Here is a 20,384-nt window from a genome sequence, read left to right as displayed (position 1 = left end):
AGAAGCTTCTAAAAATTTATGCCCAAGTTTCGATTTTATCTGTGACTATAACTTTGTTTTCACTATAAGGGGAAGTTCCTCCAGCAGAGGGTAATTTAATTTTGCCAGTAATCAGACCCATTCTGTTTAGACTTGGAATCCTTTTAAAATGGTAGCTTTCTATCAATCACCTACCCAAAGCATGTTTGGATTATGGGCTCTTCTAGAAAGGAGCTGTCTGTTTATTGATGATGTGGTGACCAAGGAGGATGGACTGCCTTATCTGCACAGCTCCCCAGAGGAAAAATGGTCAATATCCATGTGTTAATTAGCAGGAAATGGCTTGGGCATTGCTCTCTTGCCACATGGCCTCTGCTGTCCCCCTTTCAGTCCAACACTCCCTTCTGTGTGAATGACTATCAGACACCGAAGGAAGAGAATTCCAGCAACAGTGAAAACATAACTTTCCACTCCATCTCAAGAAGCCAAACACAGCAACCATATTCAAAGAGTTCTTTGTCCAGAAGATCACGTTTGAATTGGAAACCCGTTTAGCCAGATTCTCTTGTTATGATTTACTGCTTCATCAGGTAGGGGCAGGGACAGACACGATCCATCCTTTAAATAATAGGAGGATTCCCACAGGAAGGTTCGGCAACTCCAAATGTGTATTAAAAAAAAAAAATCCCTCCTCTCCTGCACCTCAGCTTCCAACGTGGAAAAATGTGCTTCTGACTGCTAGTGGGTGTCCACTTGGGAGAAGGGATTCATGTCCAGATAACCACAGACAGGAGCATTGACTTTCAAGTTGGAGAGGAAAAAGTAGCCAAGAGCAGTCATATTTAGAATACCTTCTCTCCCAGGGATTCAAGGTGGGAACGGAGATGGGGGGGATGGTAAGAGAAGGAGAGAAAGGATGGACAGACATCTCCCTCCATTCCTGGGAGAACAATCACCTTTGTTCACAGCCGGCTGAGAGAGCTGCCTGGGAAACACTGGATCTGGGCTCAGGGCAGGTTAGAGCCTGTGTGTATGCGTGAGGTCTCCGGGTGACCAAGGGCCCAGGTGGGTGGCCCTGGAATGCTGATACTGGAGAGGAGCTGAGGGGGTGTGTTGGCCCATTGTCTGCCCACCTGCACCCAGAGTCCCCCACTGTGTTGCCTCCTCAAGCCCCCTGCAGCATTCCTGGTGGAGGATGGAGGCAGCAGGGATTTCCTGCTTCCCTCAGGAGAGCCTGGTTGGCTTTTAGGGATGAACTGATCTTCCAATTGCCCAGTTGTGGGGGATTTGGGGGGAAGGTAGGGTCTGGTCCAGGTTGGGCCGTAATTACCTGGGGAATTAAAAAGGAAAACAAAAGAAATTCCTGGGCCCCTGAAGATCTTTTGAATCTGAATCTCCATGGAGATCAGGCTTGAGATCTCCATGGAGATCCAGGTATTTCTCATGCTACTGGTGGGGAAACCGATGACTTGTAAGATGCCTTTTAGCATGAATATAGTCTATGTTTTGTCTTAAGCTTGCTAATGCATGTGAACTAGTTGGGAATTTCAAATCTAAAAAACTGCTCTGGGGCTTGCATGGTCCCCGGGACAGCTTCCTGCAGCTAACATGTTTCCTAAGGTGGGCCTGGGGAGGGCTGTTCACCTAGAATCCTTCGACCTCTGGGTTCCCAGGACATGGACTGACAGAGTCATCAAGCTTATGTTTTCAAGTCCTTATGCCTTGGAAAAGTCAGGCATCATTGATTGCAGACCCAGGTCAGCTGCTGGGAAACCAGAGAGAATGGGACTAAGAAGCCACCGACATGCTGAAGACCAGGATGTCCTGCACAGCAGTGCCCCTCCAGGCTCCATCTCATCCTTCCTCCTGGCCCACCTAAGCTCTTAGGGGTGGCCCACCTGCTAGTTTCCCTGCTTGGCTACCTCCCCTATTTGCATTTTGACTTTTCCCCTCCAACACCCCTTTCATTTTGTTTCTTATGATTTATTTTCTTTCTCTCTCTCTCTTTCTTTCTTTCTCTCTTTCTTTCTTTCTCCCTTTCTTTCTTTTTTTCCCTCCCTCCCTCCTTCCCTCCCTCCCTCCCTCCCTCCCTCCCTCCCTCCCTCCCTCCCTCCCTCCCTCCCTCCCTTCCTTCCTTCCTTCCTTCCTTCCTTCCTTCCTTCCTTCCTTCCTTCCTTCCTTCCTGTCTTGCTCTGTTGCCCAGGCTACAGTGCAGTGGCTCGATCTTGGCTCATTGCAACCTCCACCTCCTGGGTTCAAGTGATTCTCCTGCCTCAGCCTCCTGAGTAGCAGGAATTACAGGCACCCACCACCTTGCCTGGCTAATTTTTGTATTCTTAGTAGAGACAGCATTTCACCATCTTTGTCAGGCTGGTTTCGAACTCCTGACCTCGTGATCCACCTGCCTCAACCTCTCAAAGTGCTGGGATTACAGACGTGAGCCACCTTGCCTGGCCTTATTCATTTTCTTTTATTCCTCATGCCCCACTCCCGTTTCTCATTCCTTAGGCAACTATTCTCATGTCCTAAAAGTAGATCTTTTGGTTGTGTGTGTGGTCTTTCAAAATGTGTATTGCTATCTTGGTCATCAATTCATCCAAAAAGTATTTGTGGAGTACCTGCTTTGTGCCAGGCATTTGTGAACACATTAGTGAGCAAAACTGACAAGGATCCCTGGCATGTGTATTCTAACAGAGGATGCAATGCAATCATCTATACACATAAAAAGACAAGACAAAAAATTATTAGTATATTAGGAGCTGGTAAGTGCTGTGAGAAGAAATAATCCAGAAAAGGAGATCAAGAGCACGAGAGGGTGAAGGAGTTTGGGCAGGTTGCTGTATTTTTAGTTCACATAAATAGTATTACTAGAGATCTCATTTTATGTTTTGCTTTTTTTTTTTTTTTGCTTTAACACTAAATTTTAAAGATTCTCCCAAGCTGCTATGAGTACCTTTAATTTGCTTCTTCTAACCACTGCATCATATTCCATGGTGTGTGTTTACCACAATTACTTATTCACCCACCTGGAGATGGATGTTCAGATTGCTCTCAATTTCCCATGCAATCTTCATTGTTGTAGGTTGGAAAATGTAGCTGGGATCTCTACAGAGTGGAGTTGCTGTGTTAGAAATTCTGCCTCTACTTAATTTCACCAAATCTGTCAAACTGCTCCCCAGAGCTGCTGTAACAGCCCACACTCTCATCAGCAGGTACAAAGGTGCCTATGTCCCCCACCTCTGCCAACACTTGGTATTATCCAGCTTCCTGATTTTCTCCCCCAGATCATTCTGGCTTCTGTTATTGCCTCTTCTGCTAAAATAACCTTCTGTCATTGCTTTTCACGGCCCTGTACTCACTTCAACTCTCATTTTCACTTCCTCCTCTCCACTTCCTTCTGACTGCTGACATCTCTTGCATGTACTTCTGAGCTGTTTTTCTACCTCAAGGTTCATTCCTTTTGGGCTTCATATCCTGAGTTTGGAATTCCCACATCCTAGTTGGCAAGGAAGTGTCTTAACGACTGTAAGGACTATCCTGCCCTTCCCTGGTGAAGCAGTTTTGCTTCTACACCATTTTCATCAAGTCCAGCCCTGAGGAGTGCCTGCAGTGGTTGCATCAAATCTAAATTCTCCCATCTGCCTTCAAGACTTCAACCAACTTGGTCCACTCTTCCCCCTACTTGAGTCTTTGCACATATTTCCCCCTCATCCAGAACCCCCCCTCTCCCACTTTTCCTAGATCAGCCTGGCCCATCCTGCTCTCCGCAGAGGTTCAGTTTCTCTTCTCCCCCGGTTCTCAGGTGGCCCTCAGCACTGCAATCTGTACTCTCCCTGTTGTAACAAGTCTTCAGCACCCTTGTTGCAGACACCACTAGCCTCAAGCTCTTTGATGGAAGGACTGTATTGTTTCCACTGTATCTTTTCTGTCATAGACCCATGACTGACAGTTCAGTTGATATTCATTACTGAGTGAGGGAGGGAAGGAATGAGTGAGGGAGTGAAGACTGTCCATCTCTTACATATATGATTGTTGCCAGCATCAGGTTTTCACGCCTACTTGAAATACTTCTCTCCTTGTTTTAGTCCATTCAGACTGCTATAACAAAATATCATGAACAGTGTAGCTTATGAGCAACGGCATAAACTATGTTATATGGCTCTCACAGTTCTAGAGGCTGGGAACTCCAAGATCAAGGCCGATTTGGTGTCTGGTGAGGGCCCGCTTTCTAGCTTGGGAACAGCACCTTCCTGCCCTGTCCTCACATGATGGGGTGAGGGGTCTCGCTTAGGCCTCTTTTATTAAGGCACTAATCCCTTTCCTAAGAGTGGGGCTCTCATGACTTAGTCACCTCCCAAAGGCCCCACCTCCTAATACGATCATCTTATGGGTAGGGATTTCAACACAGGAATTTGGAAGACAAACATTCAAACATTCTTCTACACATTCATCTGCTTCTACTGTTTTTCAAAATTTGTTTTAAAACCCAGCAACTTCGTAAATTTTACCCATACCCCCAACCTGATTGCTATTTCTCTCTTTCTCTCTTTTCCTTTGTTTTCTGTTTTTGAGATGCTCTGTTACCCAGGCTGGAGTACAGTGGCATGATCTTGGCTCACTGCAACCTCCACCTCCTGGATTCAAGAGATTCTTGTGTTTCAGCCTCCCAAGTAGCTGGGATTACTGGCACTCACCACCACGCCTGGATAATTTTTGTATTTTTAGTAGAGATGAGGTTTCACCACATTGGCCAGGCTGGTCTTGAACTCCTGACCTCAAGCGATCCGCTTGCCTTAGTCTCCCAAAGTGCTGAGATTATAGGCATGAGCCACTGGCTCTCTCTCACTCTCTTTCTCTCTCTCTCTCTTTTTTACCGACTTCTGTATTCTTTGTTTGTAATACACTGGAGCCAGTTTTCCCATTGGACTTAGGGTGTGTGAATGCCTTGGGCTGTATTATAGAGGAAACAGACTCTAATGGGGTCCTGCTTTCTCCTCTCATCTGCCATATTCTGTCCTTAAGCTGTGTCCTAGAGGTTTTCTCTGCAGTCCGTCCTTTTATGTTACATCACTTGTGACAGCGATTTGTAACAACATTTGTTGCTTTAGGTTTCTCCAGTGTCCGTTCATCTATTTACCCAGGGTATAGTTCCCAGGTTTCCTTTAGAGAAACCACCCCTCCTTTACTTTCAGCGCTCCTTTGGAGGTGGTGGGGAGACAGCATAGGATGTAATCCTCAGCCAATCAGTCCATTCATTCCCTAGGCCATGATGATTGGTTAGCAAGGTCATATGACCCAGTCAGAGCCAATGAGACACAGTGAGGCTTTTGCTGGGAACAGAGAGAGAATATTTATATTTAATATTGAATAAAGAGCGGAATATTGTGGTAGGAAAAAAAAGCAGTGAACCAGGAATAAGGGTTTCAGACAAACTCATCTACTAGCTAGCCGTGTGATCACGGTCAAGTTATGATACCTCTCTTGAGTGTCAAGCTCCTCATCTGGGCAATGGAGGAGGAGGTGCGATCAGGGCTCACATCGCACCAGTACGTCCCTGCCCCACGCTCCAGCTGCCTTCTGGTCTGACACGCCACTTGTTAAATACCTTAAATCTGGACCAAATAACCTCAACATTCTTGCATTTCTGTCATTCTTTGATTCCAGGCAGGGAAAATCTGATTCTTTATAATCCCTGATATTCAGATCCAAGCACATCTCCTATAAGGTGCAGGAAGATGCATGTTGTATTAAAACCAACAAATAGAATATTTCTACTTCCCATATATGATTTCTGTCCTCACTAAGTTTCCTGTAGATTCATCTTGCCTCAGTAGTGTCTGATTTAAGAAAAAGAGAAAAAGGCAGTGAAGGCCTCAGCCTGGAGTATGACTTCATCCGTCATTATGCTGTGAGTGGAGGTGACAAAGAGGATAATTTTCGGTGACATCAGGAATGGAGTTGTGAAGCTTTTGTTTTGTTTTGTTTTTGCTTGTTTTGCCTAGATTCTGAGATTTTATAGATTTTTTTTCTTTCATGTGTTTAGACTTTTAAGAATTTTTTTTTTTTTTTTTTTTTTGAGATAGGGTCTCTCTCTGTCGCCCAGGCTGGAGTACAGTGGCGTGATCTCGGCTCACTGCAACCTCTGCCTCCCAGGTTCAAGCAATTCTCCTGCCTCAGCCTCCCGAGTAGCTGCAATTACGATTATAGGCATTCACCACCATGCCTGGCTAATTTTTACATTTTTAGTGGAGATGGAGTTTTGGCATGTTGGCCAGACTGGTTTTGAACTCTTGACCTCAAGTGATCTGCCTGCCTTGGCCTATCAAAGTGCTGGAATTACAGGCATGAGCCACCGAGCCTGGCCCAAGAATATTTTTTAAACACAAATGTTTCCCCATATTTTTTGCTTAAAAAATCACACTTTTGCCTTACAATTCTCATTGATATTTTTCATTGTTGTTTTCAAGCTTAGCAATATATTTCTCAGACAAGTTAAATATTTCTGGGCCTACTTGTGTCAAAGGAGCAAACAGAATATACAAATCAGTAATAGGATTTTTTTCTCTTAGCCATGGGTTCTCACTGTGTTGCCCAGGCTGGAGTGTGGTGACTATTCACAGGTGCAGTTATAGTATACTGCAGCCTCAAATTCCTGGCCTCAGGTGATCCTCCTGCCTCAGCCTCCCAAGTAATTGGGAGTTTAGGTGCATGCCACTGTTCTGGCTCAGTAATAGAATTTCTGATGAATGAATTCACATGGGCCAAACCTCCTGGGCTTGGCATTTGAGAAACATGGTCCAGGACAGTTTGATTTGCAATACCTCTATTAGCCCATGGTGGAAAAAATGAACGTAATTAAGAAAAGTGAATACACAAATGAAAAACCTGGCTGGGTGTGGTGGCTCATGTCTGTAATCCCAGCACTTTGGGAGGCCAAGGCGGTTGGATCACTTGAGGTCAGGAGTTTGAGACTAGCCTGGCCAACATGGTGAAACCCTGTCCCTACTAAAAAATACAAAAAGTAGCTGTGTGTGGTGGCACAGGCCTATAATATGAGCTACTCGGGAGGTTGAGGCAGGAGAATTGCTTGTCAAAGTAGCATACAGAATATATATATATGTGTGTGTATATAGTTTGAACATATATATATATATATATATATATATATATATATATATATATATGTATGTATATGTATATAGTTTGAACCCAAGAGGCAGAGGTTGCAGTGAGCTGAGATGGTGCTACTGCCCTCAAGCCTGGGCAATAGAGTGAGACTCTGTCTCAAAAAAAAAAGCACACACACATACACACAGAAATTTCTCTTGGCTCAAAGAAGCCTAATTGATTTGAGAGATCTTTAAACAGTAGTTTTGATTCGCTCATTCTTATCTATTGGCAAATCCTCTTGGTTTTGCCTTTAAAGGACATCCTACATTCATCTACTTCTCACTCTCCATTGCTTCTGCCTTGCCTCAAGGCTCCACTCCCTCTCACCTGGGCTCTGCCATATGTTCCTGTCTTCCATTCTTGGCCCCTTCCAGTTTATCCTCCATGGTGTAGCCATATATCACATCCCTGCCCAATACCCTCTTATGGCTTCCCACTGCATGCAGTATAAGCCCCATGGCCTTACCTTGGCTTTCAAGGCCTGGCAGCCTTTCCAGGATCATCTCCTCCCACTCTTTGCTCTAGACGCTGGCCTCCATGCTGTTCCCAGAAACACCTAGCATCTTCCTCACCCAGGGCCTCTGCCCTTGCCATTCCCTCCACCAGGACTGCTCTTTCTCAGACACATTTGCAGTTCCCCCTTACATCATTCAGGTCTCCCTTCAAGGGTTAGCAGAGTGTCCCTCAGGACTATCTGAAACAGTGGCCAGCATTCCACTCTAATTAGCTTCGTCTTATTTATCTTCATAGCATGCAGTCTTACCCGACATCATATATTTGTTTGTTTACTCTTCCTTGATGTCAGGAACAGCTGTTTGTGTTAATTCAATACAATGTCTTCCAAAACTTAGAATAAGGTCTGGTACATAATAGATGCACAGTATTTGATGAGTGAACAAATTTATTTGAAAAATAATAAAGACGCTTACATATATATGTTTGTTGTGGTGCTGTTCACAACAGGAAAGACTTGGAACCAGCCCAAATGCACATCAGTGATAGACTGGATAAAGAAAATGTGGCACATATACACCATGGAATACTATGCAGCCATACAAAAGGATCAGTTCATGTCCTTTGCAGGGACATGGATGAAGCTGGAAACCATCATTCTTAGCAAACTGACACAAAAACAGAAAACCAAACACAGCATGCTCTCACTCATAAGTGGGAGTTGAAAAATGAGAACACATGGACACAGGGAGGGGAACATCACAAACTGGGGCCTTTCAGGGAGTGGGGGACTAGGGGAGGGATAGCATTAGGAGAAATACCTAATGTAGATGACAGGGTGATGGATGAACCTAACCACCATGGCACGTGTATACCTATGTAACAGACATGCACGTTATGCACATGTACCTCAGAACTTAAAGTATAATAATAAAAAAAAGAAAAATAAGTATTTTATTGATTGGTTAATTGAGACAGGGTCTTGCCCTATTGCCCAGGTTGGAGTACAGTGGCATGATCTCAGCTCACTGCAACCTCTGCCACAAGTGATCCTCCTTCCTCAGCCTCCCAGGTAGCTGGGACTACAGGCATATGCCACTGCACCTGGCTAAGTTTTAATTTTTTTTTGTAGATATGAGGTCTTGCTATATTGTCCAGGCTAGTATTTTTTTAAATAAATATTTTGAACCTATGAATGTGCTGGGTATTGGCATTCGGTTAATAATATATACAAGAAAATAATTTTGGGTTGTAAAAGAAAAAACTTTCCAAAAACACATTTATAAAGAAAGATGTGGCTGGGCATGGTGGTTCACACCTGTAATCCCAGCACTTTGGGAGGCTGAGGCGGGCGGATCACCTGAGGTCAGGAGTTTGAGACCATCCTGGCCAACATGGTGAAGCCCTGTCTCTTCTAAAAATACAAAACTTAGCTGGGCATGGTGCTGCATGCCTGTAATCTCAGCTACTCGGGAGGCTGAGGCAGGAGAACTGCTTGAACCCAGGAGGTGGAGGTTATAGGGAGCTGAGTGAAATAGCACCATCGCAGACCAGCCTGGGTGACAGAGCAAGACTCAGTCTATTGTGAGATAAAATACAATAAAATAAGTAAAGAGAGATGTTAAATCTGTAAACAAAACAGAAACACAGGGGTATAGCTCAGTGGTAGAGCATTTGACCGCAAAACAGAAACATGAAAACATTGAAAAGAGCTGTAGTCTCAGGTCCCAGTGGACTAGTGGCATTATCTAATAGCCTAAGCTGCGGTTAAGTATGTCTTAGGACCTATTAGTCCTAACCCTGGGGAAAGGCTGCTCAGCTCTGTTGATTATAGCCCAGCTGTGCCCAAAGTTACAGGTTCCTGCCCCATGTGAGCCTGTCAGCTTTGTTTTCACCACAACCCCGGATCTGTGGCTTTTACGCCAACCAGCCTCCCCTGACCAAACATGACTGTGGCCTCCAAGGAGACCACTTAAGGAGAGATGAATTAATTTTCACAGAACCATCACTGATCTGGAAAACCACTCAAAGCCAGCTGCTACGTTTGAAGACCACACAGTCACGGTGAAGGGGAAGTGTGATTGCATGGAGAGGGAGTGGGGATGGAGGGTCTCATGGTGGGAGAGTTTGGTCTGTGAAGCATTCCAGGCCTCAGAGATGGCATCTGGTACAGGAAAATTACCTGACTTTTACCAGATCCATTTATTTTAATTTTATTATTATTGTTTGAGACAGGGTCTCACTCTGTTGCCCAGGCTGGAGTGCAGTGGCACAATCTTGGCTCACTGCAACCTCTGCCTCCTGGCCTCAAAGCAATCTCCCACCTTAGCCTCCTGAGTAGCTGGGATTACAAGCATGCACCAACACACTTGGCTAATTTTTTTTTTGAAACAGAGTCTTGCTCTGTTGCCCAGGCTAGAGTGCAGTGGCACAGTCTCAGCTCGCTGCAACCTCTGTGTCCCAGGTTCAAGCAATTCTTGTGCCTCAGCCTCCTGAGTAGCTAGTACTACAGGCATGTGCCACCATGCCCAGCTAATTTTTGTATTTTTAGTAGATATAGGGTTTCACCATGTTATCCAGGATGGTCTTGAATTCCTGACCTCAGGTGATCCACCTGCCTTCGCCTCCCAAAGTGCTGGGATTAGAGATGTAAGCCTTTGCACCAGGACTAATTGTTGTATTTTTAGTAGAGATGGGATTTCATCATATTGCTCAGGCTGGTTCAAACTCCTGTACTAAAGGGATTCACCTGCTTCCGCATCCCAAAGTTCTGGGATTACAGGTGTGAGCCACTGTGCCCGGCTACCAAATCCAGTTAAAGTGGGCACAGACCATAATATCCTCATTCTCAGTTTTCAAATGAAAACAGCTTTAAAATATCCCTGAAACCCCCCTATTGGGTTTTCTCTTTATTGCCCACATGTGTGTGCTGGTATTTCACAAGCTTCTCTATCACTGGGAAGAGCTAAGGTGGTGCAACTCCTTTTACAGGTGGAGAAAATGAAGCAGAGACGCTTACATGACTCACTTAAGGTCATCTATGTTAACGCCACTTCTCAGATCCAGCTGTCCTCATATCCCCAAAAATGCTTTTTCAGGTCAACAGTGCCTTTAAGTCTTTGGATTCCAGCTGGGAAAAGACTTTTCCTGCCATTAGTTAATAAAGGAAATACGGGTTGCCTAGAAGCAAGCAGAGGTGATTGGGAGGAAGCTGAGGAAGGGTTCTGGCATCCCTGTTTTACTTGTTTTCAGAGAAGATTCTATATCAATACAAGGAAGCAGGGGATTCAGTGACAAGCTCTGACTCTACTGTGGCTGAGTAACCAACCAGTCACTCAGGTTGTCAGTGAAGACTCAGCATTGCCCTGGTAATTTAATCACTGGGGTCCCAGGGGGCCCACAGGGTGCAATATCTTACACATGCAGTTCATATACCAGCTGTTGCAGGAAACAGGTTGTTCTTTGGAGGTTAAAAATGAAAGGCAATTTCTCTAATTTGGATCAGGCTAAGTAAAATGGTGGCTGAGGCTGTCCCTCTTCCAAGTCTGGGGAACTCAGACCAAGCACTCATAGATCACGAGATCAGCATCCGACAAGAGTAGATAAACAGAAAAGCTGTTTTCCTGCCGGGCACGATGGTTCACTCCCATAATCCCAGCACTTTGGGAGGCTGAGGTGGGCAGATCTTGAGGTCAGGAGTTCAAGACCAGCCTGACCAATATGGTGAAACCCTGTCTCTACTAAAAATACAAAAATTAGCTGGGTGTGGTGGCACACACCTGTAGTCCAAGTTACCTGGGAGGCTGGGGCAGAAGGATTGCTTGAACCTGGGAGGTGGAGGTTGCAGTGAGCTGAGATGGCGCCATTGCACTCAAGCCTGGGTGACAGAATGAGACTCAGCCTCAAAAAAAAAAAAAAAAGAAAAATTTTTTCTTGTACAAAGCCAGATCTGTGTGGCCCCGTGTCACGTTATACCTGGTTATATGTGTTGAAGTCTCGGAGCTACTCCCACAATCAAGGCCCACAAATCAGATTGGGCCTCGTTTTCACCCTTGGGGAAACTGAGGCTAAGAGTTGCTGAGGACTGCCCCAAAGGTTGTGCCAAGAGAATCAGCTGGAGGCCATGTTCCCTTCCTCTAACCGCAGCAGGACTCTCCCCTTGGCGCACTCCAACAGCTGGAAGGCAATTGCGCTTGTCAGCATGGGCTTTCCAGAATATGTGCAGCTCAGATTCTGGGAAGGGCAGGCAGTGGGGGTGAAGGTGAGACAGGAAATCTTTCTGGAGGCTCTGAAGCCATTCCGGTTTTGGAGCATCCCCAGCAACTCCCACAGAGTCAAGCTTTTTAAACTGTCTTTTGGAGAAGTTGGACTGAGAGCAAGGCTGCCTCAATCTGCTCCTGCCCAACTTCCTTTCTGTGAGGTCCCGTGAGAGGACCAGAGCAGCGCCCCAGGGAGGATGCGAGGAGAATGGGCTGATTGAGCAATGTGGGCACAGGGCTGGCGGGCTGCCACCTCGATGTCTGTCAGCAGGCTACAGGGTGGCTTTTCTTCTCGGTTTGCTCACAGAGCCAGGGAGGCTGGGTGCCAGGGAGAGTATTTCCTTTGTTTGGGAAAAGCTGTGTCCGTCTGGCTTGCTCTGTAGTCTATAGCTTCTCGCCTGAGGATCTTTCCTGCTACTGGACATGGATCCCACTAGCAGGGTCTCTGCTGTGACCGACAGGAGATGCTGGTCCTGGGAGAGGCAGCCAGTGAGGGCCCTACACAGAGCATGCCTGCGCCGGGACTGACCCAGCCAGCAGTTCACTCACCCCATAGACACTGGCTCAGGGTCTCCCTGGTGGAATGTGGACCATGGCGTGTTGTTACAGGCTCAGGTAGAATTGTCAGGAATGGTGCTCCAGTATTCTCAAGCCTGAGGGATCTTGCATTTTGCATAGCCCCTTTATTTTTTGCAGATGAGGAAACTGAGACTCAGATATCTGAAATTGCTTGTCCAAGGTCGCACAAGAAAGCCAGGTTCAGGCCGGGCAAGGTGGCTCAAGCCCGTAATCCCAGCACTTTGGGAGGCCGAGGTATGCAGATCATGAGGTCAAGAGATCAAGACCATCCTGGCCAACATGGTGAAACCCCGTCTCTATTAAAAATACAAAAATTAGCTGAGCCTGGTGGCGCAGGTCTGTAGTCCCAGCTACTCGGGAGGCTGAGGCAGGAGAATCTCTTGAACCTGGGAGGTGGAGGTTGCAGTGAGTGAGATCATGCCATTGCACTCCAACCTGTCGACAGAGTGAGACTTCGTCTCAAAAAAAAAAAAGCAAGCCCGGTTCAAGGCCTGGCTCCACCACTGCCTTGTCATGTGGCCTTGAGCTACTTCCTTGGCCTTGCTGAGCCTGCTTCCTCATCTCTGAAGAGGGATAAGAAAAGTTCCTACTCCACAAGACTAATGTGGGCACTAAATGATCCAGGGCCTCATAGCAGGCCCTCTGCTCATGGGAGGAGTTCAGTACAGTCCACCTCCATCTCAGAATCTGCATTACCCTTGTTTTATTATTGTCTGCAGTTGGCAACAACCACTACAATCAAATGAAGACTTTGGAAACCAAGGCTGTGCAGCTCTTGCATGAAGTTCCTTGAAAGTCCCTCTTGCCTTCCATCCTCCCGATGTTCACATGTGGTAGAGATGGCAAATCTTTCTTTCATTTTACTGATGAGATAAAACTTAGTCAAAGACATGTCCTAAACCTGTGGTCTCCATTTCCTAGTTTACCTGCTCTTTCTGTCTCTACCTGCTGCCAATTAGAATATTCCTGCTGGTGGGATATTCCAGCCACATGGGGGCTGAGTATGGGAGAGAAGAAACATCCCCTCCCGCCTCAATTCAATGGAAATTACCGCAGCATTTTTACTGTTTTCTATTTGTTCTTGAGTTTATCTCCAGGAGCTGGGGGTTGGGGGCTGGGGACTGGGGATCCTTGACTGACTGCACAGAGTTGGGTCTATAGGAGCGGATAGAATGCATTTCCCAGCTCCAGGGTTGTGGCCAGTGATGACTTTAATGGCAAATAATTACCATCAATTGTGTTCTAGTGGCTGAAGGGATTTATGGACATTTTCTGTGACTCTGTGGACACAGGCCCAAGGTTCCAACTGAACAGAGCTGGGAGGAGACACAGCGACCCTTGTTAAACAGAAAGAATGAGCTTAATGTATACAGGGAGAGGGTAAGGGGTGGCAGTGGGGAGACAGAAGGAAAGGTTCACCCTGTTAAATATTTACAGTTTGGGCCTTGGGTTCTGTATTTCCAAAGGCAGTGTTAGGAAGGTAATTTCCGTAATATATTCCTCCCTCAAAACCCACCTTGCATGAGGAATTACAGCAGGCACAAAACATTGCTCATGAATATTAATCAGTAACCTCCCCCTGCCATTTGGGAATGGGGGCTGATACTAAAATACTCACTCCCCAACCCCCAAAGGCAAACAGCCCCGGAGGAAAACTCTGAAGCCAGCTCCCGAGGCCGAGAGAGTAGAAGTCTTTCTGGCCGTGGGGTCAGAGGGCATGGGCAGGGGAGGGGTCAGCTTTGTTTCCGCTATGTGTTGGTGAATGCCTAACCTTTATGGAACTTTGCTAGCTGCGTTTTGGGCTATTTAGCTGCAAAACCAAAAGATTTAATTTTTCCCCTCTCTCCTTTTGGGTTTTGTCTTCCACTGACAGCAATAACAGACACAGGTCTGGAGGCAGTTAAGGCAGGCTAGGCTCTCTACCATCCGAAGAAAAGACAGGTCTTAACTAAAAGAGAACACAACATCTATAAAGCCAGCACAAACATTCCTGACACCCTTCACCATTGCTTCTGTGATCTTTTCAATAGAGAAAGGAAAAATGAGTGGCTCGGGAGGTGTCTTTCATAATACATTGTATCTATACAACCTGTTACATTTTATAAAGCATTTCCACATGCTCCAGTATCCACTGCCAATCCTTGCATCAGTTCTGAGTTGGGGCTTATGGTCCCCTTTTACGGGTGAGAAAACTGAGGCTTATGACTAACTTCATCAAGATGACAGGGATTTGGAAGAGGCAGAACTAGCACTCCAGCCCAAATTTCTGTCTCCAAAGACAGATATTTTCTCAATAGATCAACTAAGTGTTGTGATTAACTTCTCTGGATCTCATTTTTCCAAATCTGTAAAAGAAAGCTGTTTTCTAAGTTCCATTCAAATCTTCCAAAGTATTCTTCCTGGTCCTTTATAAGAAACAGTCCATCGAAAGGGTGTCAAAGCCTGATAAGACTATAAGAAAGAGTCAAATCGTGTATCTCAGTAGCATTTAGAGTTTTACATTAAATCCCCAGCATGTGAGAAAGATGGGATTTGTTTCCATGCTGCTCTCCAACACCAGTCAGGATGGTTATGAAATCAGTCTGGAATATCTCCATAGGGACCCTCCGGCATTTGGATGTGGAAGCTGCTTCTAGCATTGTCAAGTGTCTAAAAGTATGTGATTTTGGTCAATAATACCATCCTGTTTTCAACACCATGATGCTGTTAGTGAAAATGTGGCTATGAAGTATACTATTGGGTATCTGTACATAGATTGTACTTTAGGGAGTATATTCCTGGCAGGGATTTGGGGCAGGAATTTGTGATTAGGTTCTTTGTGAGGGACAGGTGACTTAGGACATAGCAATGCTTAGGCTTAAATCATCTTACTTTTTATTCTTGGGTAGGAAGCTATATCCCAATTTACACAACCCAGATGGAAGTGTTCTGATTACTTTTTGGAGGCCACCAGGATTTGTGTTTAGAGTCTTGATTTAGTTACTATTGTCCTAGCTAGTATGGATATAGCAAAGTCTTTAGCCTGCAGCTGTGACAACTTATACTCCTTAGGAGCCGATCTGGGTGGAGAAACCCAGTGATGAGGTCCCCTCACCAAAGTCTGAAAAGCTGGATGTCCTGGTTTGGTAGAGAAGCGAGCCCTTTGGTCCTGAGCTCACCACCTGTCCCTCTCTGGTGCCTTTTGCTTCTGGGCAGAAGAGACCAGAGGGCATCAGGGAACCTATCTGGCTTGGCAGTTACTTTGCTTCTCTGGATTCAAGCCTGTTGGGAGTGTGACATCACCGGAGAGGATGCCAGAGGTGAGCACTGTGGGAACGTTTCTGTTTTCTTCTGCCCTCCACTCCTGTAATAACAAAGATGAGGCAAACGATAGCAGAAGTAGTGGAGAGGTCAGCTGTTTGGCTCTGGAGTTAGACTCCCTGGGTTCAAGCCCTAGCTCTTCTATACTGGGATCCTGGCAAATTTGTTGACCTCAATGTGCCTGCTATGAAATGGGGTAATATTCTCACCACACAAGGTTGCTGAGCAGATCAAGTTACACAGTTACCATAGTGCACAGCAGAGCACAGCAGAGCACAGCACAGCACAGCACCAATGCCCAACTCATGTAAGCTCTTGCCGCCAAGCTTCTGGTTTGCCTGTGGCATGGGTTGAGAGCATCCCATCTCCCTGATCCCTGGGTCAGGGCCATATAGCCGCCTCTGGTTGTAGACTACTGGGGAATTACCCATGCTTTGTCTTTTCACTTTTCTTTGGAAATGTGGGACAGTTCAGTCTCTTAGGGTTCTTTGCCAGATAATGAAGCTCTAAGCAAAGCTGTGTGGTGCATATGGGGCTGCTTTTTAACAAGCTGGCTCCATGCAGGCAGCCAGGTGGAAGAACTCTCTGATCCTTAGGGAAGCCAAATTCCAATCGACTCTGTGGGGTACAGCCAAGACAGGAAGCAGGCTCTAGTGTCCCCACAAATTCTGGAACAGTGGTCTTAAGTAGATCTAGAAGCTGGCCAGAATCTATGCAAATTACAAGGAAGCATTTGTCCTTTTCCCTGGATTCTCAAAGGAGTCTGGGACCCCAAAATGGGAATGAGTCATGTCAGAGAGGAAGATGACCTCAGACAGCCGGGAGGGGGAAGGTGGACAAATAGCCCAACGTGGGATGGTCCTCAGTGGGTGGATCAGGCTCCTGCCTGGGGGCTCCGCTGGGAAAAGGCAGGATATGGGGCTGGCGCTGTCAGAACATAGCCACATTGTCTCCTGCTGACTGGCAGTGGGGACAAGAAACCAAGAATTCTGCTGTTCAAATAAACAAGTGATCTGGGTTGATAATATGACTCTGATATGAATGCGCTTGCTAACGGTTCTTCCCTTTTTAAGGGCCTAAATGAGAGAACATGACAGCTATAAGTTTCTGGTGGCGTGTGGATGCTCTGAAACTTGCCAAGGGGATGAAGGGTACTGGTTTCTTTCTGGGGTGCAGATTTCCATCATGCAGTAGTTTACCCTGCGTCTCTTCATCTCTCTTTCTTTCTTTTTGCCTGCCCTATTCTAGGCAACAGGAAGAACCATGAACAATGACAATCACAATTGCTACCATTTATAAGACATAAGCTGTACACCAGGCACTTGTGTTTAATGTTTTCTAGTTATTAGCTAGGTTAATCCCAATACTATTCCTTGGATATAGGCATTATTATTATTTTACAGATGAGGAAACTGAAGCTCAGAGGGATGAACTGTCCTGCGAAGGTCCACGGCTAGTACATAGAGGAGCGCAGATGCATGCAGTCCCTCCGACTCGGATGTCTGTGTACCGTCCTGCCCCCTCCCACTGCAGCCTGCATCACAGACTGGAGTTAAGAGTGCCACCGTATTAGGTCTGTCCCAGAGGGAAAGGCCAAGGGGGAGGGTGTAGAGAACAGGAGAGCTTTGCTGTGATGTGTAGGGTGGGGGTGTTGTGAGGGTATATATTGGAGGTTGTGTATGATGGAAAGGCAGCAAGACACTGTCTTATGCTTAATTGGTCACTCCTTGGCTGGGGACTTCACTTCTCCCACCAAAGTCCCAACCCTTGCCTGCCACACCCCACTCATACTGAAGGCGTTGGAGTAGCTGGCCGTCTGTCTCTGTCCTCTCTGACTTTAACGTGGGGCTGGGACAGGCTGCTAGGCTCAGTGCCAGGAAGCAAGACAAGGGGCTTGCAGCAAGGGCTTAGGGTATAAGCACGTTGGCATCGGCTGATGGATTTATAAGGGCTCTGCAATTAGGACAACTCCTAATTCAAAGAAATGCAGAATCTGCTCAAACCTTGCTTTGTATAGCCTGTTGGAGAGACATGTGCTATGTGTGTGTGTGTTTATATATATATATATACACATACCAGATATTACATTACTACAATGATAATATGAGGTAGCTAATGCTTACATAATGCTTCCTATGTATCAGACACTATTTTAATTTCTCTATGTATTATAAAATTTAATCCTCCTAGCGACCCTACAGTATCTCCTTTTGTTATCCCCATTTTGTAGAAGAGGAGCCTGAGGGACAGAGATGTTAAGTAATCTATTCCAGCTAGCTTGGGTGGTAAGAGACAGGCTTCATAAATGCAGCCATGTGCTTTGTAAACCTTGTACCCGTGCCCTTAACCATGCCATTGGATGGCCCTATCATCCCAGGCATGGTGACAGGCATCTCTGACTCCTGTCCCCAGTGGGACTGATACTTCTTTCAGGTTCTGAGATTGTTGAGGCTGGTGAGGCTTCTCAGTTAAAGTAAAAAAGATTTTGGCTGGGTTTTATTTAGACCAGAGTTTCCATGGCTGTTTTGAACAATCCAGTACTCAGCCTGCTGGCTCTCTGGTGTTTGCAACAAGAGCCATTTCTATTGAAAGACTAAGGAAAGATGGTCCAGGTGAACCCTGGACAGAAGACAAAGGAGGTTAAAGGCAACATCTTCCCCCCGCTGGCTTGAAAATCGTCATCTTTCTCCCCAGGAATCAATTTCTTTGCATCCTGAATGTTTAAAAAAAAGACTTGTGTCATTAAAAATAAAGTTTTTTTTTTAAAGGAAAAAAAGCTATCTTTGACTCTTTGTGCATCTCCACATCCCCTTAGATGTGTTTTCAGAAAACCTCAGCTAAATGAGCACATTTCTAGAGTGTTAAGGGATAAATGGAACAGTAAGTGGACTGACTACTTGGTTATTTGACAATTCTCTGTGGGAGAATAACTTAAAACAATGCCCTGTGAAGATCTCAGAGATGCAAAACAGGAGAATGTCAAAAAGGTAAAGGAATTCTTAGCCAGGGGTAACAAGGAGGGAAGGAAGGAAATGTATTTAATGGAATTGTACCAGCCTGTAAGGAGCAGGAGAAAACAACCAACATTCTTTTATTTATGTATTTTTAAAAGTAATATGAGGTCATTTATTTATAAAAAATAATCAAACAAAAAATAAGTGGTTAAATTATAATACCTAGTGCCAGCAAAGGTGCAGTGAAATGGGCATTTTCTTATACTATTAGTGGTGTTCGTTTAAATTGTATATAAGCCTTCCAGGCTCAAGCCTGACTTTTTTTAAATTATACTTTAAGTTCTGTAGTACATGTGCAGATCTTGCAGGATTGTTGCTTAGGTACATATATGCCATGGTGGTTTGCTGCCTCCATCCCTCCATCACCTACATCAGGCATTTCTTCCAATGTTATCCCTCCCCAATCTCCCCACCCCCTGATTTCCCTCCCTTGGCCCCCCCCCAAAACACCCCAGTGAGTGATGTTCTTTTCCCTGTGTCCATATGTTTTCATCGTTCAATATCCACCTATGAGTGAGAACATGCAACATTTGGTTTTCTGTTCTTGTGTCAGTTTGCTAAGAATGATGGTTTCCAGATTCATCCATGTCCCTGCAAAGGACATGAACTCATCTCTTTTTATGGCTGCATAGTATTCCACGGTGTATATGTGCCACATTTTCTATTGTTGATGGGCCTTTGGGTTGGTTCCAAGTCTTTGCTATTGTAAACAGTGCCGCAATAAACATACATGTGCATATGTCTTTATAATAGAATGATTTATAATTTTTTTGGGTATATACTCAGTAATGAGATTGCTGAGTTAAATGGTATTTCTATTTCTAGATCCTTGAGGAATTGCCACACTGTCTTCCACAATGGTTGAACTAATTTACACTCCCACCAACTGTGTAAAAGTGTTCCTATTTCTCCACATCCTCTCCAGCATCTGTTGTCTCCTGATTTTTTAATGATTGCCATTCTAACTGGCATGACATGGTATCTCAATGTGGTTTTGATTTGAATTTCTCTAATGACCAGTGATGATGAGCATTTCTTCGTATGTTTGTTGGCTGCATAAATATCTTCTTTTGAAAGTGTCTGTTCATATCCTTTGCCCACTTTTGGATAGGGTTGTTTTTCTTCTTGTAAATCTGCTTTAGTTCTTTGTAGATTCTGGTTATTAGCCCTCTGTCAGACAGGTAGCTTGCAAAAATGTTTTCCCATTCTGTTGGTTGCTGGTTCACTCTGTTTCTTTTGATGTGCAGAAGCTCTTAACTTTAATTAGATCCCATTTGTCTATTTTGGCTTTTGTTTCCATTGCTTTTGGTGTTTTAGTCATGAATCCTTGCCTATGCCTATGTCTTGAATGGTATTGCCTAGGTTTTCTTCTAGGGTTTTTATGGTGTTAGGTCATATGTTTAAATCTTTAATCCATCTGGAGTTAATTTTTGTCTAAGGTATAAGGAAGGGGTCCAGTTTCAGCTTTCTGGACATGGCTAGCCAATTTTCCCAACGCCATTTGTTAAACAGGGAATCCTTTTCCCATTGCTTGTTTTTGTCAGGTTTGTCAAAGATCAGATGGTTGTAAATATGTGGCGTTACTTCTGAGGCCTCTATGCTGTTCCATTGGTCTATATCTCTGTTTTGG

The 20,384-nt window shown here is 45.1% G+C and overlaps 1 long non-coding RNA gene across 1 annotated transcript in view; it reads left to right on the top strand.

The window, feature by feature from the left end:
• The window catches only part of LOC128932413 (uncharacterized), a 33,289-nt gene extending 14,773 nt beyond the window's left edge, over nucleotides 1-18,516 (top strand). Inside the window, exon 3 of the long non-coding RNA XR_013519039.1 lies at nucleotides 17,144-18,516. This is a non-coding gene — a long non-coding RNA (uncharacterized LOC128932413). The remainder of the gene's footprint in view (nucleotides 1-17,143) is intronic.
• Nucleotides 18,517-20,384: the final 1,868 nt, after the last annotated feature.

The sequence above is a fragment of the Callithrix jacchus genome, chromosome 6 (assembly GCF_049354715.1).
Source record: "Callithrix jacchus isolate 240 chromosome 6, calJac240_pri, whole genome shotgun sequence".
Classification (NCBI taxonomy): domain Eukaryota; kingdom Metazoa; phylum Chordata; class Mammalia; order Primates; family Cebidae; genus Callithrix; species Callithrix jacchus.
Note: the sequence above shows the minus strand (reverse complement) of the source record. Positions and strands in the feature narration are given on the sequence as shown.